The sequence below is a fragment of the Mauremys reevesii genome, linkage group 12 (genome assembly GCF_016161935.1).
Source record: "Mauremys reevesii isolate NIE-2019 linkage group 12, ASM1616193v1, whole genome shotgun sequence".
NCBI lineage: Eukaryota > Metazoa > Chordata > Testudines > Geoemydidae > Mauremys > Mauremys reevesii.
This window is the reverse complement of record NC_052634.1, coordinates 44,933,517-44,958,194: the sequence shown is the minus strand read 5'-3', so window position 1 is coordinate 44,958,194 and position 24,678 is coordinate 44,933,517. Positions and strand designations below refer to the sequence as shown.

Sequence of the window (24,678 nt, the reverse complement as noted above, 5' to 3'; positions counted from 1 at the left end):
GGGGGTGAGCTGCAGCCTCTGCCACACTTCACAGAGGGGAGAAGGGTCAGGCCAGCCAGCCATTGTAAGATGGGTAAATCACCATCGGGGTTGATGGTATGGGGGCTGTGACATACGGAGAAACGGTTGTCATGCCGGCAGAGGGCAGCTGAGCATTCGCACACACATACACACACACAATTGCAAACATACATGAACACATGCATGAATCCAGCCACACACACACACAATTGCTAATATACACAAACACCCGCACAAATCCAGCCAACACCAACACAAGCCTGGGAGCCAGGGGAGCAGAGCAGGCTGGGGCCGGGTCACTCCACTTCCCGCAGGAATTAGCCAGCCCCCAACACCCCACGGAGGCCTGGGACCAGCCCCCCTCTGCTTCCCCCCATGGAGGCCTGGGGCCCCAGCCTGCTCTGCTCCCCTGGCTCCCAAGCTTGGGGGAGGGGGAACCGCCCCACAGCACTTGCTGGCGGTGTGGCTGGGAGCCAGGGGAATGGACCAGGCTGGGGCTGGGTCACTCCACTTACCATGCAGTGAGTACAGGGGGGGGGGGGGGCTGGGGCAGAGCAGGGGCAGGGGCCATGGGGAAGAGCCGGGCAGCCCCCCTGCAGCAGCTCCCCACCCCAGCTCACCTCCGCTCCGCCTTCTCCCCTGAGCACGCCGGCGCCGCTCCACTTCTCCCGCCTCCCAGGCTTGTGGTGCCAATCAGCTGTTTAGTGCGGCAAGCCTGGGAGGGGAGGAGAATCAGAGCGGGGGCGGCGTGCTCAGGGGAGAAGACGGAGCAGAGGTGAGCTGGGACAGGGAGCGGTGCCCCTGCACACCCCCACCCCTGTTACTTGCTGCGGGCAGCCCTCCCCCCGCACCTCCCAGCCCCCTGCCCCAGCTCACCTCCACTCCCCGGCCTCCCCTAAATGCGTTTTTTGGTGCCCCCAAGCACTTGGCACCCTGGGCGGCCGACTAGTTCGCCTAGTGGTTGCACCGGCCCTGGCCACTGCCTGTCAGCAGGATTCCTCCTCCTCCTCCTCAGGGAGACTAAATCTCCGCACCTAGACAGCCGGCCTGTCCGCTGCACCCCAATCCCCCATGCCTGAGCCTCCCTGCCAAAGCCCTGCACCTGGCTCCAGAGGATTAAGTCTCACGTGTCGCTGGGAACTCAACTTCTTGTGCCCAGAGAGTCTCGCCCCCCCTCAGTAGCTGACCTGAGAAACACAGTGTCTGCAAAAGCAGCAAAGAGTCGTGTGGCACCTTATAGACTAACAGACGTATTGGAGCATGAGCTTTCGTGGGTGAATCCCCACAGTGTCGGCCTTTTCCAAAGAAGTGCCTGGAGGGCCTTTTTCTGTGTGACCATGTGGCCTAATAGATAAGGCGTCTGACTTCAGATTAGGCGATTGAGGGTTCAAGGCCCTTCGTGGTTGTGCTTGTGCGGTTTTACCTTTGTGCTGCAAGTCCTGCTCCCTTCAGGGCTGGAACCTCTTCTTGGCCGCTCAGGCCAATGCTCTGGCTTCAGCTAGAGCCCCGAGAAGGAGTTGGGGTTTGGGTGTCACAAAGGCTGGGGCATGAGCCCCAGGTGCTTCCAGTCTCTCCTTTGCCCTTCCTGACTTGCCAAAGAAAATGGGCGGCTGCCCGGGCTAGCGTGTGGAGCAGTTTCCCTCTTCCAAGTGTGCGCCTGTCCCTGTGCTGGAGGGTACTTGCTAAATAGCACCTTGGGAGCCTGGGTGTTTCTCTGCTTCTCGCCAGCTGGGGAAAAGCCTCTTGGGGTAAAATCTCCTGCCCCACTGCCAAAGTGAGCACCTTGAGTGGGAACAGTGAGAGGCCCCACCAGGGGGGCTGGCCCTGCTTTCCTACCATCTTCTGTTGTTGGCCACAGAGCATCAGCAGCCGCCCCACATGCTGATCTGTGGGTGGCCTTCAGTGGGGTTTGGCATGGCAGGGAGCAGGCTGACTGGGTGTTTTTGTGCCCATCTGAAGGCCACACATAGGCATGGTCCTGGTCTCCTCTGGCCCTGACCTCAGTTGCTCTGTGGCTTTTAAGCCTTCCCTTGGAGCTGTCAGCACCAGCTGCCTCTGCTCTAGGTGCCCAGAGGAGGAGAGGGGCTGGGCTCCAGCCTGGGAAGCCTGGCCCTGGCCCTGCTTCCTTTAAATGCCACGTGGGCAAGAGGAAGAGCTGCAGCTACAGGGACCAAAGTTGTGGACATCAGGTGAAGCAGCAAGAAACCCAACATCAGGTCAACCCGCAGGAATCTCTAGCCAGACTGTTAAGGTCTAGGACCCCAACCTATAGCGGCCAGCTGGACCAGAGACCTATCTCCAATGGGCACCAGTGACCCAGGAGGAGGAGAAAAAACATCCACTCTAGTTCAGCCAGGGAGAGAGTAACAAAGCACCTTGAGCTCCAAGGCTTTGCAGCAAACCAACATATGCCCAAGAGGTCCCCCTGAGATTTGAACTCAGATTCCAGGATTCAAAGTCCTGAGTGCTGCCCATTACACCATGGGACCCGCTACTGTTTCATTTTCTAGACCCCTGTGACTCTCAGCTGGCTGCTTTGCACTCTGCACTTATTGCTTCCCACCAGCAGCTTCCTCTCGCAGGACTCTCTCTCCTCCTCCAGCGACTATAGTCCTGCACTACCGTATCCGTGGGTCCTGCCCTGAGTCCCTGCATCCCCCTGCTTTGTCTCCATTCCCTGCAGGCTGCAAAAATGTCAGGGGAGGCCGCCCCTCCCTTCACTCAGTGCTCCTGCTCATGTTGGCCAGCTGCAGCCTCATCTCCTGGAACTCGGGCAGCTGTCACTTGATCCAGTCATACAGTCACATGCTGACTGGCTCCCCAGCCTGGATGCTCTTGTGGAAATCCCACAGGCAAGTGCTGTGGCACTGTTGGTTTCTTTAATGTTGTGGTGTTTGCACGACTGCCAGAACTCCTCCCTCACTGACTCCCACCAATCCCCCTGGTTGCCACAGAACCCTCTGATGCTTTCCCGTTCTGCCAACACCGCCAGGCCTCGCCCCCCTGCTCCTTTATCTTGCAAGCTCTGGATGTTCAGCTTCACTATCCTCTGCCCTGGGTCAGGGACAGGGGCAGGTCCAGGCACCAGTGCAGCAAGCTGCGGGGGGGTGGCCTGCCGGTCGCTGTGAGGGTGGCAGTCAGGCTGCCTTTGGCAGCCTGCCTGCAGGAGGTCCCCTGGTAATGCGGATTAGGCGGCATGCCTGCGGGAGCTCTGCCAGTGCCCCAGCTGCAGCAGCAATTCGGCGGTGGTACGCTGAAGGCACAGGACCGGCAGACCTGCCACAGGCATGCCGCTGAATCTGTGTTACCAGAGGACCTCCCACAGGCATGCCACCGAATCCGCATTACCAGAGGACCTCCCGCAGGCATGCCGCTGAATCCGCGTTACCAGAGGACCTCCCGCAGGCATGCCGCCGAATCCGCCTTACCAGAGGACCTCCGGCAGGTGTTGGGATAGATCTGTATTACATTATATACTAATGTTAGATGTGTAGAAAGTGTGACTAGAAAGGAGCAGTGTGACGGTGCTGTCTGTGGGAGCCAGCTGAGGTCACTCAATCAGGGTGAACTGCAAACAAAACGGGGCAGACAAACCCCAAACACTGGTGGTTATTCCAATACTTAGATTTACCAACCAGCACAAAACAGCTTCTGTAGCACCTCACTGGTCACTTAGAATCCAAACCACGCAGTTCCCTTATAGTGCCCAGCCTCAGGCCTCTGTCCAGACACACATGTCAGATATGATGATGATTCCTGAAAATCTGATCTCATTATATAAAAGAAAAGGTTCTTCCAATCTCAAAGGATCAGCCACACACCCAGGTTCAATTATAACTTAGATCTTACCCAAAATACATGCTACAGCCAATTCTTATTAACTAAGCTAAAATTTATTTAAAAAGAAAAGAGAGAGAGTTTTGGTTAAAAGATCAATATACAGACAGACTTGAATTCAATTCTTGAGGTTCAGATGCACAGCAGAGATGAGCTTGTAGTTGCCAAAAGTCCTTTTAGAAATAGTCCAGAGGTGATAGTCCAATGTCCATATTCAGGGTGACTTCAGTCATTGACTCGGGATCTCAATCCTTATGGTTTAAGGTTTCCCCCTCTTAAATCCCAAAGCAGTTCTGAGATGAAGCAGGATCATGTCCCAGGGTTCTTATATATTTCCAGCAGCCTTTCAGCCTGAGAAAACAATAGGCTTAACTCTTTCTCCCAAACATCCTGGCAATTAGCACAGGGTAATTTATCCATTAACAGTTCAGATCCAGGTTAGCACAACCTTCAAAGAGACACAGAGACAATAATACTATTTCACTCAATTATGATCATAAATGTTAATATTCCTTTTCTGATCTTTGAATTAAAACTATAGCAATAGACAAGACTTGTTTGCTGACATCACAAGCCCTGAGCAAACATCTCCCCTTCTACCTCTAACAATGCAGACTTGCATTTCAAAGCTCTGTTCATTTACAGATCTTCCTAACCAGTCCTTAAGGTTCACCCATGGGGCAGGTCAGTGGGTGAGGTGAGTTAATTAACTCTTTCTGGCCCTGTCACCTTTCAATGAAATATTATATTACACTCATAACATCACAGGTCAGGAATAGGATAGCAGGGGCTGCGGGTCGGGAGTGAGGGGCACCGTCAGAGCTGGAGGGAGTGCAGGGGGCTGCGGGTCGGGAGTGAGGGGCACCGTCAGAGCTGGAGGGAGCGCAGGGGGCTGCAGGTCGGGAGTGAGGGGCACCAGCAGAACTGTGAGTCTGGAGGTCAGGGCTGGGATAGCAGGGGCTGTGGGTCTGGAGTGAGGGGCACCATCAGAGCTGGAGGGAGCGCACCAACACCTTCAGCTGGCACCTTTGCAGGGGAGGGCCCAGGCCATCTGTTGCCTGGAGACAGGGTGTCGGACATTCTCTGTGCAGACGGCATCACACAGTCCCTCTTGGGCTCTACAACAATCAGACCCCCTTATCCCACCATCTAGAGCCTTGAGAAATGCATAGGGGAAACTGAGGCACACAGACAGTATTCAGAGAAAACATTAAGCACATTCCCACTTCGTAACACCTGTATACGACCAGTTACATACTTTGAAGGGTGTAAAATAATCAAATATTGTGCTAAATACAATGATACTCCAAACTGACCACCAAATTTAAGTTGCATGTTTTTCCCCTCAGGTGAGGGTTCTGGGGTGGGGCTGGGGATGAGGGGTTCACAGTGCAGGAGCGTGCTCGGTGCTGGGGGTGCAGGCTTTGGGGTGGGGCAGGGCTGAGGATGAGGAACTTGGGGTGCAGACAGGCTGCCCCAGGGCTAGGGCCAGAGAGGACTCCCCCCCCCCACCACTGGCAGCAGCAAGCTCCAGGGGAGGGACCCCTCCTGCCCCCCATGGCACACACACTCTGCACATGCTCCTAGAGCCCCTCTCAGGTCCAGAAAGCTCACTCCCCTCCCCTACGATGGGTACTGGGTGGGGGTGGGGGTTGCCATCACAGGTGGCCTTCCATGTTGCTGCCCCTCACCATAACTTCACTGTGGATGGGGGATGGGGCTGCCCCTTGCCCAGCATGGGGCAGAAGTGGGGTAGGCAGGGTGGTGGCTATGGCAGGGGGGGGAGCAGGGTGTCATAAAATTCACCCAAGCCCCAGCTGCTTAGATCTAGGAAGCCTCCCTCTCCCATCCCCCCTGTGGCGGGTGGGTTGGTGGGTGCTGGGGGAGGGGGCATTGCCTTCCCATGTGGCTTCCTGCCTCCCCTGTGCAGCCTGCAGCGCCTCACTGGGGGTCGGGGATGGGGCTTCCCCGTCCCCAGCGTGGGGCAGGAGTGGGGGGGGGCTGCAGGGTGGTGGCTGGGGGGGGGACAGGGAGAGCAAGTTGTCACAAAATACACCCAAGCCCCAGCTGCTCAGGTAGGTCTATGAACCCCCTCCCCCATCTCCCCTGTGGTGGGGAGGGGCACTGCCTTCACATGTGGCTTCCTGCCTCCCTGACCCCTGCTGCAGCCTGCTGCCCCTCACCACAGCCTCACTGGGGGACGGTGGGAGGGGATGGGGCTGCCCCCCCCTTCCCCAGCGTTGGGCAGGAGTGGGGGCTGGGGCTGGGGTGGGGGCAGGGGGGGAATCATAGGGTCAAACACTCACGGAAGCCCCAGCAGCTGCTAAGGTGAGTGATGTCTGTCTCCTGGCCGGAAGTCCCCTTCGCGTCTCCTCCAGGTAGGTGCAGGAGGGAGGGCTGCCAAGCACGGCACGGCCCTCCACTCCCCTCCCGCTCCTGAGGGGCTACAGCACCAGCAGCTTGCACTGCTATTATGCTGTAGCCCTTAGGCGGCGGCAGCAGCAGCAGCAAGGGAGAGAGACGCGCGCTGCGCACTCTTCACGTTCAGGCAGGGAAGCTCCAGGGCGGGGAGTGGGGGGAAGCTCCAGCCCTGGCGGCGGCGGCGGCGGGGGGGTGAAATGAGAGGCGGGGGGGCGCTCCAAGCAGGGGAGAAACCTAGCTCCAAATATTGGTGGAGCAGAGCCCCTGACTGTGCATATTCCTGGGGCTTTAGCCCCAGGAGCCCATATAAGTTGGTGCCCATGGCCTCCACGAGTGCCGCACTCTGACCAGCTGAACCAGGCAAGCCACGGGAAGCTTCTCAAGGTCTTCCCCTGGTGTGGGCTTGGATGCGAAAAGCACCTGGCCGTTCATCAGCTGTTGCAAGAAGTGTGCAGAGTAGGAGTAGCGATGGGGCTGTAGCTTTCCACAGCATCTCAATTTGGGCAGTTTTCCATTCCCCTTTTCTGTGTAATGTCCCTCCCACGGGTTTCACTTGCGGAGCTGTACGACTCTGGCAGGGTGGCCATTTAGAAATCTTTTCCTTGCTTTTCTTTTTCGCCTGGCCCCAGCGTTAGGACCGTTTGGGTGTTTCAGTGTGTGTGTTTTCCCATTTGGAGGCATTTGGAAGTTTGGAAGGGGAGTCGAAAGAGGCGTCTTTTTCACAAGCAAGTTGGCTTTCTGCACAGGTAGGGCCCTTGGCCGTAAAGCTCAGCTCCGTCAGTGCGTCTGCATGGGGTTCCTCCAGTGCCTCAAGAGCCCGTGCTAAACTCTCGGTGTGGGGCGTTTGGCTTCCGCCAGTCAGAGTGCCGTGCCTGCGTCTTCCCAGGGCCGGCTCCCGTGAGGCGCGCATAACTTGGGAGGAAAGGGGTAGAAGAGAAAGCAAGTGAAGCTGACTTTGAGTGGTGGTGCCCCTGGGTGGAGTGGTCCTCCTGCTCCTTCCTGTCGGAGGGGTGGGCTCGAGTGTGGGTTTGGGGGGTCTGGCTGTGGGCGGTGGGAGGATGGTGTCCAGGGAAGTCCCAAAGGTCACCCTGCGCCGGCGGAGTGTGAAGCCTCTCCCCTAGGTTGGGGTGCCGAGGATTAAGCCTTCCTCTGTGGCTTGGGCTGGGGAGCGTGATCCGGCGTCGGGTCCATTTGGGTGGAGCTGGCGGCCGGCAAGAATTCGGGCCATCAGGTCAACCCTCTGTGGAGATGGGGGTGAGCCGGCAGGCCTGCGATTTTGGCTTCACGGGCGGGCAGCTCAAGCCTGGCCTCCTATGAGCCTGGAAGGCAGCCGGCCGGGCTCACCCGTCTCCTCCCCAGGCCCAAGTTCCTTTCAGGCAGCAGGCGGAGCGAGCAGCCCAGGGAGGAGAGCCCAAGGAGGTGTCCGGAGCCTCCTCCTGCCCAGCGCCTGCGCCCGCGCCCAGCAGGGCTCTTGCCCGCTCCCGGCCCACCTAGTTTTGGCCTCTGCCACCCCTAGCAGTCAGCCAAAAGACCATAACCCACCCTCTCCCTCCTGCACCCCGAGTGGCCAGCATGGGGCTTGAACCCATGACCTTGGCGTTATTAGCACCACGCTCTAACCAGCTGAGCTAGCCGGCCTACAGGGTGCCCTTTCTTGCCTGACCCTTTTGGAAGGAGTCACCGGCTGGCGCGGGGAACGATGTGGCCTCCGTTATCAAATGAATGGATCAAGACAGCACTTGCCAAGGTAGGGGAATTAGCTCAAGTGGTAGAGCGCTCGCTTCGCATGCGAGAGGCAGCGGGATCAATGCCCGCATTCTCCAGGGGCCATAGGCGCCGACTTATCTGGGGCTTTAGCCCCAGGAATGTTCCCAAGCAGGGGCTCTGCCCCGCCAATGTTTTCTCCCCTGCTTGGAGCGCACCTGCGGCCGCCACCACTGTTGCCACGGCTGGAGCTTCCCCCCTCCCTGCCCGGCAGGGGCGGCTCTAGGCACCAGCAAAACAAGCTGGTGCCTAGAGCTGGGGCCCCAGCTCATCCTGCCGCTGTGAGCCGAGGAGTGGCCCGTCCCCTGCAGCCGGGGCAGGGCCGCGCTACCGGCTCCGCTTGGGGGAGAGGGATGGCCCCTTACCGGTAGCGCGGCCCCGCCTGGCTGCAGAGGACGGGCCGCTCCTCCTCCGCTTGTTCGCGCCCGGGTCCTACACAGCGCAGCAGCAGCAGCTTGGCTGGGGGGGGCGGGGCTAAGCTCCGCCCCGCTCAGAGCCGCGTGGTCAGGGGGCGGGTCTGGGAGCTCCGGGCCGAGCGGCTCCTCCCCTCCCCACGCGGCTCTGAGCGGGGAAGAGCTCAGCCCCCTCCGGGAGCCATGCGGCTGCAGCGCTGTGCAGGGCCGCTTCTCCAGGCGCGCAGTGAGCGGGGGGTAAGCAGCCGGGGCCGGGGGGTTGGCTAAGGGGCAGGGAGTCCCGGGGACACTCAGGGGGCAGGGAGGGGGCACAGGTTCTGTGGGGGGAGGGGCGGTCAGGGGCCAGGGAAGGGGGGTTGGATTGGGGGGGTCTCAGGGAGGTGGTTGTCAGGCACCCCCCGACCCCATTACCCCCCAGGCCCAGCCCTGACCCCCAGCTCCAAGCCCAGCCCCACTGAGATGGGCACCCCCCCAAACCCATCCTCCCCACCCAGCCCTGTCCCCCAGCTCCAAGCCCAGCCACTCTGAGGTGGGCACCCCCCCAAACCCATCCTCCCCACCCAGCCCTGACCCCCATCACTAAGCCCAGCCCCTCGGACGTGGGCACACCCCCGGCCCCATCCCCTCACAGCCCTGACCCCAGCTCTGAGCCCAGCCCATCTGATCCGGACATCCCCTGTACCCATTCCCCACAGCCCTGACCCCAGCTCCAGCCCCTCTGATCCGGACACCCCTGTACCCATTCCTCCCACAGCCCTGCCCCCAGCTCCGAGCCCAGCCCCTCTGATCCAGACACCCCTGACCCCATTCTCCCCACAGCCCTGACCCCCAGCTCCGAGCCCAGCCCCTCTGATCCGGACACCCCCCTGTACCCATTCCCCCCACAGCCCTGACCCCAGCTCCGAGGCGAGCCCCTCTGAGCCAGACAACCTCCGACCCCATCTCCCCACAGTCCTGAGCCCAGCCCCTGTGAGCCAGGCACCCCCCAGAGCCCAGCTCCCCACCCAGCCCTGGGCAACAGCAGCACCACCTCCAGGCAGTGACAGCCCATTGGCACCAACCATCACCCAGCAACAGCCCATTATGTAATTGCAAATGTAGACAGACCAGTAAAGCATTTAATGTTTTTAAATAATGTATTTGGTGTATTTTCAAATTATTACAAATTAATTTTCACTAGTTATTTTTTACATTTCCAAATACATGTTACTATAGTATTGCAACTTTTTTTTATGGAAGGGGCCCCCAAAATTGCTTTGCCCCAGGCCCCCTGAATCCTCTGGGCGGCCCTACCCAGTGTGTGTGAGGAGCTGGGGAGGGACGGAAACGGGGTCCCCTGGAGCCGAGCCCGGGCTGCGATGGCGGCGAGGGGCTCCTGGAGTGTGTGAGGAGGTGAGCAGCCAGCTGGGTTCGTCGGTGCTGAGCAGGTAGCCCCGCAGCCGGAGATCCTTGCCTTCCCTCCTGCCGGGGCTGGGCCAGGGCACCGTGAGGCTGAAGAGCAGCAGGTCCAGGGGGCTCTCCAGGTCCTCGGCTGCCAGCAGCCAGACAGTAAAACAGAAGGTTTATTAGATGACAGGAACACAGTCTAAAACAGAGCTTGTAGGTACAGAAAACAGGACCCCTCAGTCAGGTCCATCTTGGGGGGTGGGGAGCCCAGACCCAAGTTCTGGGCCTCTCCCGATTTCCCCAGCCAGCTCCAAACTGACACTCCCTCCTCTGGCCTCTGTGTCTCTTCCGGACAAGGAGGCCACCTGATCTCTTTGTCCCCAACACCGTCAGTTGGCACTTTGCAGGGGAAACTGAGGCACCCACACAGTATTCAGAGAAAACATTAAGAACATTCCCACTTTGTCACAACAGGTGCAACAAAATTTAATACTGTATATTAAAGCAGGCAAGTGCTGCTTCTGACTTTCCACTTTTAATTGACCCTTGTAATCTTGTAGTGCTGACGCATTGTAGCTTCATTTTATATCAGCTTACAGGGTGAGAGCGGGGGGGGGGACACACCATTTTGGGCCCCACCAAAAATTATACGAACCTGCCGCCTATGCCCCTGCACCCGCCCACCCCAGGGCTCCTCAGCCCAGAGGGGAGCCCCCCGGCTGAGTGGGGAATCAGAACCGCCCGAAATTACCCTGGGGCCAGCATGATCTGCCTCCGCCCTGCCCTGCTCCGCATGTATTCGGAGTAAGTCAGTTTCCATGTCCCAACATGTGTCCTGCCCTGTGTCTCTTCTCCCCAGCTCCCTCCAAACCACCCCATTTCCCCTGCACCCCGGGCTGGGTCTCTGCCAACCCCCCTTCTCCCCTCCTGCCCCCTATATCTCCCTGCCCCTACAGGTCTATAGGGCTGGATCCCTCCCTCCCCCCTTCTCCCCTCATTTCCTGCCTCTGGCGGTCTATGGAGATGGGTGTCTCCTCCATCCATCCCGTCCCCTGCCCCCCCATATCCCTCTGGGGCTCTGTGGGGCTGGGTCTCTCTCCCTGCCCCTGTGCTCCCCCCTGCACAGCATGTCCTGGGAGTGACTCAGAGTCCCTGGACCAACATTTCACACACCCCACCCCCACATGTCTCCCTCCACCCCACCCCCATTTCTCCTGCACCCCAGGCTGGGTCTCTGCCAATCCCCCTTCTCCCCTCCTGACCCCAAGATCCCCTGCCCCTGCAGGTCTATGGGGGTGGGTCTCTCCCTCCCCCCTTCTCCCCCCATCCCCTCATCCCTTCCCCCAATATCTCCCTGCCCCAGGCTGTCTATGGGGCTGGGTCTCTCCCTGAAGCCCCGCCCCCAGCGCGGGGCTCACAGACAATCCCCGCCCAGCGGCTGTGACGTGCGCTGGGGCTGTGACGTACGCTGACGTGTTCACTCTCTGCAGGCGACTCATTCACTGGAGACCAAAAGGACAGAAGGTGTCACGTGTCCATGGGCGGGGCTATGCAGATGAGCAGTGTCTGGCGGCAGGTCGGGGAGCAGCGAGAGGAACCGAAGGAGCCTGGCGGAGAGAATTCTCTGCGTGTGGACAGAATCCGGTGTGGGGAGTTCGTGCTGTGGGTGCCTGCACCGGAGTCACTTCGGGGCAGTGATTGCTACTGAGCTGCATATTGACCAAAGGCGTGTGAATGGGGTGTGGTGCCTGGCGGGGAGCGGCTCGTGGTGAAAAGAAAGCAGCAGATCCTGTCCTAGCAGTGGTTTGTGGGGATGTGGGGGTTTTTTGCAACCATGAGTGGGATTGTTGTGGGTGCAACTAACCCCCCCCCCGCCTTCTCTGGTGGGCGGGGCTTCTATTGTCTGCCTTGGGGAGAGGGAGGTCCATGATGTCACAGCCCATGGTTGGAGGGGGGGGTTGAATCATGTTTCTGAAGTGGGAGAGCAACTTCCCCCGCTCACTCTCCACTAGGGGGCTGGGCTGGGATCTCTAGGGAGGGAAGCACAAGAAAAAACAGTCTCCCCAATGGAACCCAGGGGTCCTGCTGCCCAGCCCCCTCCTGCTCTGACCACTTGACCCCACTCCCCTCTCAGGGTGGTGCAGGGGTCACTGGGTCTGTGTCCCAGCTATGCTAAGGGCCGTGACTGATTTTCCCAAAGTGCTTCCTTCTGAATCCAGCACATCTGCCCCCCCCCCCCGCCCGGTCACTGCCCACCCCCGTGTGGGGGCACCAGCACTGTGCCGGGTCGTGATGGGAAATTGTCCAAGCTGGCCCAGGAGAGACGTGTGTGTCCCTGCTGCCCCCTGCTGGTGGGGCTGAGCCCTGCTCTGTGTGTGTGTGTGTGTGTGTGTGTGGTGGCTGTGCAGGATTTTGTATCCTGCAGCAAGTCACACACACACACACATTGACGCACAAAGGGACTCTCAGTCCCAAGAACACTCACACACAACACACCCAGAGGGGCATGCTAGCCCAACCCCCAAAGAGAGAAACAATCACACCCCCAGCCACAATCACAGACACACACCAGAATATTCACAATTGTGCTCAGAGGCACAACCGCACACAGTTCACTCCCACTGCTCCCAACACAAGGGCCTCCTGCCCCACACAGCGTGTGCCGAGGCCTGTGGAACTCACTGCCACTGGACAGCTACCCATGAGAATGGACCTTCCCAGGAGACCAATAGACATGGCCATGGCGACAGAGGGGGCTGGGCTCCCAGGGTCTGACCCGGGCTGAGACTGGTTCTGACCTAGAGGGGTCTATCCAGCAGGGGGCAGCGTGACCCACACACAGACCCACCAGAAGCGCCTTTCTTAGCGGGTCTCCCAGGCCATCCCCCACCCTGCCCCGGGTTGGGTAACAAAGGGGCAGTATGGGACTCTGGGCCGTGTCACAACCCGGCCCCAGCCCCTCGCTCCCACAAGCTGGCGAGTTGGGTAACTGCCGAGGGATTGCACAAGAGAGAGTCAGAGCCAGGGAGAGAACCCAGGAGTCCTGGCTCTCCCCCCGACACACACCCTAACCACTGGACCCCACTCCCCTCCCAGGGCTGGAGATAGAACCCAGGAATTCAGAACAGCCCCCTCCCCGTTCTGACCACTAGACTCCACACTCCCCTTTTAGATTTTAGTCCCGCTGCCTCTTCTATCCACCCACCCCACCTGTCCATCCCTTTGCTGCAGGTTTCTGGGTGTCACCCCTGCTCTGCACTCCCCCAGTGCAGCCCAAGGCTTTTCCTCCCCCCAACCACACATCCTCTCCCCCTCGTGCTGGATCATCTGCTTGGCCCCCTGCCCCCTCTCGGGGTGCGCTGTGCGGCGTGGCTGGGGATTGTGCAATGGCCCAGCACCAGGCAACGCAGAACGGACACCACATGCCCTGCCCCACCTCACCTGAGCTGCTCTCCAGGTGCATCGGAGCCCAGTGCCCCACAGCTGGGCCCTCCTGCCCCACAGGGGGTGAGCTGCTGCCCCCGCCACACTCCACAGAGGGGAGAAGGGTCAGGCCAGCCAGCCCTTGTAAGATGGGGAAATCACCACCGGGGTCGACGGTATGGGGGCTCTGACATACAGAGAAATGGTTGTTGCGCCGAAAGAGGGCAGCAGAGCATGCACACACACACGCTTGCTAATATATGCAAACACCCGCACAAATCCAGCCAACATCAACACAACTGCTAACAGATGCAAACACATGCACAAATCCAGCCACATGAACACACACACTTGCACAGCCACAAACACAACACCCACAGCTGTAATAACACCCGCCCCACACACACAAAACCCTTACAGAAAACCACACATACACAAATACATGCAGAAATCAATCCATCCATCCATCCACCCACCCACACACACACTCCATCCCCATTCTGTGCACACACCTTGGGTCACTGCAACACTGAATACTTCAATTGGATGGGGGGCCCAGCACCATGGCTATTCCCTGCCCCCCAGGGCTCACAGGGGGTGGATTGGGGGGGCACTGGGGGCATGATCCAGTGCCAGCCAAGGGGGGGTTAGAGATGGGATGGGGGCCGTGGTTTCTGCACCACCCGGTTCCTGGCACAGGCTCCTTCCAGGATTTGCATTTCTTGGTAGTTTTCACCCCATCATCACTTCCTGCCCAGCCCCCTCCTGCTGTGCAAGATGGTTCGGGGGGGGGATGGGAAAAACCCAGGAGTCCTGGCTCCCAGCCCCACCTGTGCTAACGTATGAGACTCCACTCTAACCCCAGCGCTGGGACTGGAACCTAGGAGTCCTGACACCCATCTTCCTGTCCTCTAACCACTAGACCCCACTCCCACCCTTTTGGGGAGCCAGGTCTCCTGGGTTCTGTCCCCAACTCTGGGAGCAGAGTGGGGTCTAGTGGTTAGAGCAGGAGGAGCCAGGAGTCCTGGGTTTTACTTTCACTGCTGCTGTTAGACCCTGGGCCTCTGTTTCTTCTCCCACTTTTTGGGTGTGGAGCCTGTAAACTCTCTGGGGCATGGCCTGTCTCTCGCTGTGTCTGGGCAGCGCCTGGCCCAATGGGACACTGATCTCAGCTGGGGCAGGGACTGTCTCTGTGTCTGTGCAGCCCCCGGCACAACGGGGGCCTTGATTCTGCCTTGTCAATGGCAGCGCAGAAAGCCCTAGTGCCAAAAGGAGATGGGGGTGGGGGGAAGCTTTGCAAAAATCGGTCACATCAATAGGAAACCAGCCCCAGCAGTTTGTGACGTCACTTCCCAAAATTAGACACACACACACACACACACACACACACACACACACACACACACACAGAACCCTGCTCAATCCGCCCCCTTTGCCAATGCACCACCTCACCTCGTCCAGGGATGTCTCGGTGGGGAGGTCAGTGTGAGAGCGGCACCATCATGGTAGGTTCTGGAGATGGTCCTCCAGGTACGGGCATCTCGGCTCCAACTGGCACTGGGCTCACGCTGGGCATTGTTCAGTTCCTCTCTCTGGTGTGCGCCCCGGCTTCACAAATGCCCCCACCCCCTGTTCTTTCCTTCTGGTACTAAAAATATCTTCTCTTTCGCCCCAGAGAGAGACACCCACGGTGCTGCTCAGCACACTCCTTCCCCCCAGCTCCTTCCCAGGAGCGTGCAGGAAGGGAGTCATGATTGGGGAGAGCCCGTGTCCCGAGGGGAGGGTATGGGGGTGGGCTTGTCCCCTCCTCGGAGCATGGGGGTTCCAATAGGCACCTGTGGATGGACCCCCCAAGCAGGGCCAGGACGGAAATTGGAGGCCTGTGCCCCCAACATGGAGAATCGGGTGTAACCTTACTTAACAGGTCAGTCTGTCCTTTCTCTGACTCTCCCATTCCAGCTTCAACTAGCGCTTGTGGTTCATTCATTCCTTTTCATTCCTTTCCTTCTCTAGCTTGTATGTTCTTGCTTTCTTTTTTCCCCTCTACCTTTCACGCTCTTCCTTTCTTTCCTTCTTTTTCTAATGTTTTTTTCTCTCCCTTATTTCTTTCTCTGCCTTTCACATTCTTTTCACTCTCTCTCTCACTCGCTGGTTATTTTTTTCACTCACTCTTTTTCCTCGCTCCTTCCAAGCCAAGTGAGTTCTCCTCTCACACAGATTTTCCTCCTGATCAGCAAGTGGATTAAGCACGTCTTCAGTGGGGGTTCGGCATGGCAGGGAGCAGGCTGGCTGGGTGTCTTTGTGGCCGTCTGCTGTCCATGCATAGGCATGGTCCTGCCCTCCTCTGGCCCTGCCCTCAGTTGCTCTGTGGCTTTTAAGCCTTCACTTGGAGCTGTCAGCACCAGCCACCTCTGCTCTAGGTGCCCAGAGGAGAAGAGGTGCTGGGCTCCAGCCTGGGACTCTGCCTCCCTCCTGCCTAGCCCTGACTATGAAGCCTGGCCCTGACCCTCCTTTCTTCAAGTGCCATGTGGACAAGAGGTAACGTGGCTGCAAGCAAAATGGCCAAACTTGTGGGCCTCATGTGAAGCAGCAAGAATCCCAACCACAGGCATGAGGGTAACAAGTTCTAGAGCCCCAACCAATTTTGGCCATCACGACCCAACTCCAGTGGGCAAGTCACCCAGCAGGAGGGGAAAGATTTGCTCTTGCACAGCTGGAGACAGGAAAGTTGAGCACTGTGAGCTTCATGGTTTCACCACAAGCCAGCACAAGGTCCCACTGAAATTTGAACTCAGAGTGCAGGATTCAGAGTCCTGAGTGCTGCTCATTACACCATGGGACCAGCTCATGCTGCTGTGTTTGTGCATCGGTGACCCTCACGGGGCTGGCTCGAGTAAGGGACTGTTGACCCCTTACTAAAACTTAGTGGGGGGTTTGGTTGCCTAGTTCCCAGTCCCAATAGAAGGGGGAAGGGCCAATGGGAAATCAGGACCCTGAGACTGACAGTCCCCAGGGGCAATGGGGAGAGGCCAAAGCTCCAAGTTAGCCGCACTGAGAGGCCAGGCAGTGTAATGAGGGAATCACCAGGCCAGGGGGTCCCATCCTCCGTGGGAGCTGGAGCTGCCTGGGCCAGAGTGGGGCGGAGCTAAGGAGAAAGCAGGAGCCCGAGAAGAGCCGGGGAGCAGAGCTGCACCAGCCAGGGAGACCCAGAGCAGATCTGTGCTGGGAGCCGAGCCGCAGCAGCACGAGCTGTAGAAGCTGCCCAGGGAGCAGATCTGTGCTGGGAGAAGAGCTGCAGCAAGCGGAGCCAGAGGAGCAGCCCAGGGAGCTGGAGGCAGAGCCGCAGCAGCACTGGGGCTGGAGGTGGGTGCAGTGAGCAGCGTGGGAGAGGGAAGGGGACCCTGGGCAGAAGGCCCAGTGCAAGGAGATGCCACCGGTCAAGAGATCTTGCAGGCCAGACTTTTGGGGGTGGGGGGATCATATCCCCTACATGGGGGCTGACACTGGGAACAAGGGGCCTGTCACCTAGAGCATGTGGCCACTGCCAGAGCAAGTGTCCAGCCCGTGGTGTCCCTGCAGCACAGCCAGGGCCTGGGAAGGAGGCCTGGGACATGTGAGGGAGAGACTGTGACCTGCCCTGACCCTCCAGAGATGCTGGTTGTGATGTCCCTGCGCCACAGAACAGGGTGACGTGTTTTCCTTTCCCATCTTTCCTTATGTTTTACATTGATTGCTGGGTAATAAATAGTGTTTGCTTGAAGCACATGCACTGAGGAGTGGGTCAGGGAAGTGCCCAGAGTGGAGACACTGTAGCCCTGTTCAAGTGAGCATGACACGATTGGGGTCATCAAACCCCAGGATTCCTGGGCCCAGCCTTGTTGGGGTTACGAGGTCTCTGCCACACAGGAGAGTAGAAAGAGCGTCCTTGGGGTCAGGCAGCCTCTGGGTAAGGGTGGGGACTCAGATCCTTCCACCTGCCAATTGCACCAGGGTTGTGTATAAACCAGGGAAGTTCCCCACAATAGCCAGACCTGAACCCCCTGTACACTTGTGCTCTGTCCTCATTGCTTCTCTGTCTCTCTTCCCCCCATCTCTGCTGCTCCCCCTCTGGGCTTTCTCAGCACCTGGCCCCACAGCACTTCCTGCCAGCCAGAGACACTGTGTTCTAGGCCTGCTCCTGTGGATGTGGCCTCTCTCCTGATTGCTGAGGAAAGGAACCTTTCCAGGAAATGGCCACAGCTTGTGGGAATCTGCATGTGGCTGGTGGGCAGCACCAGGAATCATTTGGCTCCTGGCACACAAGGCAACTTAAAAGCTGAGTGCTCAGACAGGGGCTTGAACCCTGGACCCTCAGATTAAGAACCTGATGCTCTACCAACTGAGCTACCTGAGCTTGTTGAGACCATCTTCACCGTTCAGCACAAGAGCGAGCAGGCAGGCAAAAGAGAGGCAAAAAAAGTCCCAGGAACCCCTCCTCTTTTTCTGCACAGCCACTGCCTGTCAGCAGGATTCCTCCTCCTCCTCCCTCCTGTGCCTCAATGTGACTACATCTCCACACCTAGACAGCTGGTCCGTCCGCTGCACCCCAATCCCCCATGCCTGAGCCTCCCTGTCAAAACCCTTCACCTAGACCCATAGAATTAAGTCTCACGTGTCACTGGGAACTCGACTTCTTGTGCCCAGAGAGTCTCAGCCCCCCTCAGCAGATGACCTGAGAAACACAATGTTGCCTTTTCCAAAGAAGTGCTTGGAGTGGTTTTAGTCATGTTACCATGTGGCCTAATGGATAAGGCATCTGAGTGTGGATCAGAAGATTGAGGGTTTAAATCCTTTGGTGGTTGTGTTTCTGCAGTTTTACCGTTGTGCTGAACGTCCTGCTCCCTTCAGGTCTGGAACCTCTTCTTGGCCGCTCCGGCCAATGCTCTGGCTTCAGCTAGAGCCCCGGGAAGGAGTTGGGGGGTCAGGCGTCACAAAGGCTGGGGCATGAGCCCCAGGTGCTTCCAGTCTCGCCTTTGCCCTTCCTGACTTGCCAAAGAAAGTGGGCGTTTGGCATGGCAGGGAGCAGCCTGGCTGGGAATTTTTGTGCCTGTCTGAAGGCCACACATAGGCATGGTCCTGCCCTCCTCTAGCCCTGACCTCAGTTGCTCTGTGGCTTTTAAGCCTTCCCTTCCCAGACGGCTCTGCTCTAGGTGCCCAGAGGAGGAGAGGTGTTGCTGGGTCACTTTTACAGATGCCCCTTCCCTGGTACTGCCCTTGCTCAGCTGCGCAGAGGAGCTTCCATCCCCAATCCCTGCCTGTCACTGCCCAGCAGCTCTCTGGCACCATTCCTGAGGGTCACCCTTTCTCACTCTCTTCCTGCCGTGTTGGGAAAGGCAGCTCCCATCTCTCCTTGTTAAAGGTCAGGTGGGCCAACTAGGGGCAGAAGCCCATTCTATGTTTTCCTACTGCAGAGCCCAAGCTCAGGGACTCTCCTTGGGTGCAGGCACTGCTGTGCTCCCAGAAAACAAGCCACCCCTGCACAAAGAGAGATGAAAGGGTCTGCCAAAGCCTGGGATTGAGCCAAGGACTTCTAGATCTTTAGTCTAACACTCTCCCAACTGAAATACTTTGGCAGATACATGGTAGTATTTTGGCCTGTTGCTTCTCTGTCTGGGATGTTTTTGTCAGCAGTTGCACAGGAAAAGGACAGGAAAACGAATGGCTGCTCCACACCCCCACCGGAGGAACCCGGCGCCCTTAGCTGTGGGGAGTAAGAAGTGGCTGTTGGCTGACAGGGCCTGTCCCCGAGGAGCTGGAACAGCAGCTGCCGCCTCCCCCTCTGCTCCAGGCTGTGGGAAATGCTCATTGCCTGGCTGCATGGGCGGAGAGCGTCTGTATTGCTGTGTCAACCCCCACGTCTTCACTGAGCCAGTCTGGTAAGGTCCCACGTGCCCCCTCCGGCCTGGCAGCTGAGAGTCTGTGCAGACATCAGCCCCCCTGCCAGCCCCACAGGCAGCAGCAGCGCCAGCCCCCCAGCACCACAGGGGCACTCAATGCACTTCCTGTGGGGAAATGGCTCCTTGGCGTCCAGCTGCTAGAGTGAGAGCCAGGAGAGAGCAGTGTCTGGCTCACCGTGGGGGAGAGAAGAGACCTGGTGAGTGCGGATCTCCCTCAGCCTCCCCCGCAAGGCTGGTCAGTTGTAGTGTCACTGTGATAGTCAGTGCGTCCCTTCAGGGCCGGCCCTAGAGGGGTCTGTGACAAATCCCCCCCTTTCCTCCCCAGGCCCTGCCCCCACTCCAACCCTTCCCCCAAGCCCCCACCCCTGTCCCCTCCTGCCCCATTCCTCTCCCTCTCCCACCTCTTCCTGTCTCTTGCTCCTCCCTCTCCCCGCCCAGCGCCTCCTGCACCCCACTGAACAGCTGATCACTGGCAAGTGGGAGGTGCTGAAGGGGAAGAGGAGGAGCTTGTCAGCAAGGCCTGTAGTGGCGGGGGGGGGGGGAAGCTGGCTGCCAGTGGGCACTGAGCACCTATTTTTTCTCTGTTGGTTCTGCAGCCCCGTAGCGTCGCTGACTTGGCTCCTTTTGCACTCTAGAGAGAGGAGCAGAACCAGGGCTATGGCTGATCTATGGGGCACCAGGTGAGTGGCAGAGGCTTCAGGCGCTGAGAGTTTGCCTGACCCCTCAGGGACACAGTGTGAGGTGGTGTCCCAGGGACCTCGATGAAAGGAGCAGAACAGGATTTACTTGGGTTGGGGAGAGAACTGAGAGTGTTTCAGGGAGTTGTACAGAGGTATTGCCCGGGTGAGGGACTGGCTAAAACACAAGCCTTGCTGTAAGCAGGATTCAAACCTGCACAGGGGAACCCAATTGGATTTCAAGTCCAACGCCTTAACCACTCGGCCATCACAGCTGTGAGCACAAAACTGCCCCAATGCCAGAGAAACTGGTAAATAATCCCAATGCCCAGGCGTGAAGTCATCTGAACTACAGGATTCTCACAGCAAACCTGGCTCCCAAAGCACAGGGGGGATTTGGGGTTTGTTCTGTTTGCTTAGCCAGGTGCCACAGGAGTCTTTGCTGCTTTTACAGAGCCAGACTAACACGGCTACCCCTCTGATACTCTTAGTGACACTCTCCGATGGATCCCCATCCTCCACTCACCGTGAGGTAGGTAGGAGCGGATCATTATTATCCCTACTTGAAAGAGGGAGAAGTTAAGGCTGAGAAAGGAGAATTGACTTGTCTTAGGTCACACAGCCAGCCAGTGGCAGAGTTGGGAATAGGACCTAAGAGCCCTGATTTTCAAACTAACCATCAGAACTTGAATTTCACACATTGAATGACCTGAATAAAGTGCTCTCAGATGAGCTCCAGACCAACAACAGTGCACAGTAATTATTCAGCAAGTATTTGAGGAGAACTGCAATGTTAGAGAGAATCATGAACTGCTCAGAGACCATTAATGCAGCGAAGCAGCAAAATTTGTCAAACATATAACACGTTATGACTTATTTCCTTGGGCTTAAAAGAGAACAGCAAGGACCTGAGTCTCCTCCCTGTCAATAACCCCCTGCTCAGCCAATCAGGGTAGAGACAGGACGGGAGGCTAAGGGTTCTCACCAGAGAGCCCAAAGGATGGCCCAGGTCACTGATGGGGATCACTGCCCGAGCACTATTTCAGCCCCACATTTTGGGTGGACCTCCCACAGTGGGAGCTGCAGAGCACTCCCCCGCAACACACACACGCACACACACACAGCTCCTGGTGTTGGGAGGAGAACAGGTGAAAGGACAAAAGAAGCAAGAGACGAAGAGAAAGGAGGGAGGGATGGATGGAGGAAAAGGTGAAACAAAAAGGACAAACCCTAATGACCCCAGTGGTTCTAAGGGACAAAATCCCAGGTGCGGAATAAAATTCTGCCTCTTAAGCTAGTGTTTTCCATGCCTAAAATTCAACTGTCACCAGATGGACCAGACTGAACAGGTTTCAAACCTTGAGGAGGCTCTTACCTTCTAAACAGGGATGGTTGTTTTCTAGTAAAATCAGGAAAAGGGAAGGAGAAAACCTCCTGGCGCTCACGTACGTGAACCCGAATACTCTCTCAGTTCTCAAAGAGAGACCTGGAGAAGGAGACTTGCTGAAGCAAAACAACAGGGGTCTCTGAGGGTTCCCTGGCCCCTGGCCCCTGTCCTGCCTGGCTGATGTCAGCATCTCTCTGTGAGGTCACCACCTCCCCACCACCTTTGACCAACAGTCTGAGGTCCTGCAAAAGGCCTTTGTGATGTCACTGCCACACCCCTCCCTTGCTGTGCTAATGTCCTGCCCCTGGCCAGGCACTTTGGAGGTTTTAGCTACTCCCTGTGGATCACCCCATTCAAGGAGCGTTCATTCTAGGAAGCAAGCCGGCTAGACAGGAAAACATCAGACGCTGCTCCCAATGCTACACTCAGTTTTACAGAAATTAGTTGACTTTATGGCTAGAAGAGACCATTAGAGCATCTAATCTGACCCCCTGCATATCACAGGCCTCCTGTATGACACAATAGCTACTTTTGGGGCAAACACATTCCAGAAAGGCATCTAGTCTTCATTAAATGACATCAGGAGATGATGAATCCACCACTTTCCTTGGTAGCTTCTTCCTGTGGTGAATCATCCTCGCTGTTGAATATTTGCGTCTTATTTGTAATATGAATTTGTCTTTTTTCACCTTCCAGCCACTGGGTCTTGTTATGCCTTTCTCTACTAGATTCAAGAGCCCTTTCATACCCAATCTTTTCTCTCCATTAAGGCCCTTCAACACTTCAATGAAGTCACCTTTCAATCTTCTTTTGATAAGCTAAACAGGTTGAGCTCGTTCAATAGCTCACTAGAAGGCATTTTTCTCCAGCCCTCAGAACATTTATTGGCTCTTTGGTTATCAGACTCCTGAACTGCAGCTGGATGTGGTTCTTGTTCATCTGCACAGCACAGCCCCTGGAGAAGAGGGATCTGCAAATGTACATTCATATGATACCTTTGTTTAATTGATGAAAACATAAATTGACACTTAGAGGATTGGAACTGATTTCAGCTGATGGACAGCTTTGCTAGGTTTTTATGCATTTGGACAGTGAAATGTTGAGTGTTTACATACATATCAAGGACCCCCATATAGCGGAGCTCCTGAACATGTCTACACTACAAGACTATTTCAAATCAACTTAATTCGAATTTGTGGAATCGACCTTATGAAGTCGAAGTTGTGTATCCACACTAAATACACTAGTTCGACTGTGTGAGTCCACAGTAACGGAGCCAGTGTCGACTTTGGAAGCGGTGCACTGTGGGAAGCTATCCCACAGTTCCTGCACTCCCCGCTGCCCATTTGAATTCTGGGATTTCCCCCCAATGCATGCTGGGGGGAAAATGTGTCGAGGGTGGTTTTGGGTAACTGTCATCATTGAACCATCAATCATGCCCTCCCTCCCTCCCTGAAAGCGCCTGCGGGCACTCTGTTAGTGCACTTTTCTGCTCAGTGACAGCGCGGGCGCCACAGCACTTTGAGCACGGATCCCGCTGCAGTTATGGCCGTTGTCAACTCCTCGCACCTTATCGTCCACCTCTTCCACAGTCAGCTGCTGAGAAATTGGACTACTTTTCAATGGTGCTGCGAGCACTGGTGGACCATGGGGGACGTTTTACCAACATCAACGTCGGGTGGCCAGGCAAAGTTCATGACGTGCGTGTTTTCAGGAACTCTGGTCTGTTTAGACGCCTGCAGGAAGGTAGTTTCTTCCCGGACCACAAAATAAGTCTTGGGGATGTGCAGATGCCTATAGTGATCGTCGGGGACCCAGCCTACCCGCTAATGCCCTGGCTCGTGAAGCTCTGTGCAGGCGCCTTGCACAGCGACAAGGAACTCTTAAAGTACCAGCGAGCAGTGAGCAGCGTGACCTGTGACAGTTTCTTTACAGAGAAGCTGAACCTTCCCCTGTTTCTTTACCAAGTGACTGTTGACTAGCATCTGCAGTTACATACCCCGCCCACCCCGCTTCCCCAACTTCCAACACACGTTTAAAAATAAAAATAAAATACATGTTCCACTGTAACTTTACAAAGGTTTCTTTATTGATGACTTTGCGTTACAGGGTTGAAACTGGGACACGGACTGTGCTGGGTAGGGTGTGCAGTGATGTAAAGACCGCCTGTAAACTCGAGGAATGACAGGCTCCTGCTCCCAGAGCGGTCTGCAGTGCCAGACTGGATGTTTCAACGGAGCCTGCCATCGCTCCTTTTTGGGACTCTGTGTGCGGGGGCTATGTGGCCTTTTGGCGGGGGAGGACGGATACAGATTCCTCTGCTGCATGGCTCTGTGGTCCAGGACAGGGACCGTTGCATGAGATCTATAACCCCCCTCCCCCGCTACAAAGTCACATACCCCCCCACCCACACAGAACCTGCAAACCACCTCCCATACCGACCAGGGTGCCTACTGACTGCAGTGTGTGTGTGACCTGCTGCTGATCCTGCCCCCATGTCTGTACCCTGGTAAAGGTGATTGTCCTGTCACATTACCAACCCCCTTCCCCCCCTTCAAACACAGTCTCCTCTAAAAGAACATGACGGAAACAGTAATTAACAGAAAAGTATTTTTTATTATCAACTAGACAGTTAGGGGATGAAACTGGGATGGGGGCTTGGGTGAGGCGGGAAGGAAAGGACTTCTCAAAATTTAGGCTATGAGAGCTTGTCGGTACTTGAGCACTCTGCTGGGGTGCAATGACAGTTTACACGGCCTCTGGCACCCCTCCTTCTGGTTATTTTGGCTGAGGGGGGTATGGGACTTTTTTGGCGGGGGAGGGCGGTTGCAGATACACTGCAGGGGGGCTCTGTCCTCCTGCCGGAGGTCCTGCAGAACATGCACAAGGCGCAGGAGCATGTCCATTTGCTCCCTCATTAGTCCAAGCAGCGTTTGAGTCGCCTGCTTGTCTTCCTCACGCCACCTCTCCTCCCGTTCGCTGTGTGAGCGCTGGTACAGAGACAGGGTCTCCCTCCACTGGCTCTGCTTGTCCGCGTCGTCTCGGGAGCACCCCATAAGTTCTGCGAACATCTCGTCCCGTGTCTTTTTATTTCGCCGCCTAATCTTTGCCAGCCTCTGTGAGGGGGATGCTGTGACAGGTCTGGAGACAGTCCAAGCTGTGTGATGGGAAAAAGGGAGTGAATTCCTTGCCAAGATAAATGTTTGTGAACAATGAACACAGTCTAGTCTGTCTCTGTGAATTCTGGGTTGAGATCCCAGTGCCTGATGGGGCAAAAACCATTTTCGCGGGTGGTTCTGGGTAAGTGTCGTCAGCCATCCCTTCCTCCGGGAAAGCTACAACAGACAATCATTTCAAGCCCGTTTTCCCTGGATTGCACCGGCAGACGCCACAGCGTGGAAACCATGGATCCT

At 57.0% G+C, this 24,678-nt stretch overlaps 5 non-coding genes and 1 pseudogene across 5 annotated transcripts; 2 read left to right on the top strand and 4 right to left on the bottom strand.

Annotated features, from left to right (window-relative positions):
* Positions 1-24,678, top strand: part of LOC120375436 — a 648,226-nt pseudogene that overhangs the window by 71,154 nt on the left and 552,394 nt on the right.
* On the bottom strand, positions 2,439-2,510 carry TRNAQ-UUG. Its single transcript has one exon. It is a non-coding gene; the product is annotated as a tRNA-Gln (tRNA).
* Positions 7,844-7,917, bottom strand: TRNAI-AAU. Its single transcript has one exon. It is a non-coding gene; the product is annotated as a tRNA-Ile (tRNA).
* Positions 8,030-8,102, top strand: TRNAA-CGC. Its single transcript has one exon. It is a non-coding gene; the product is annotated as a tRNA-Ala (tRNA).
* On the bottom strand, positions 17,586-17,658 carry TRNAK-CUU. Its single transcript has one exon. It is a non-coding gene; the product is annotated as a tRNA-Lys (tRNA).
* TRNAS-UGA lies at positions 20,072-20,153 on the bottom strand. Its single transcript has one exon. It is a non-coding gene; the product is annotated as a tRNA-Ser (tRNA).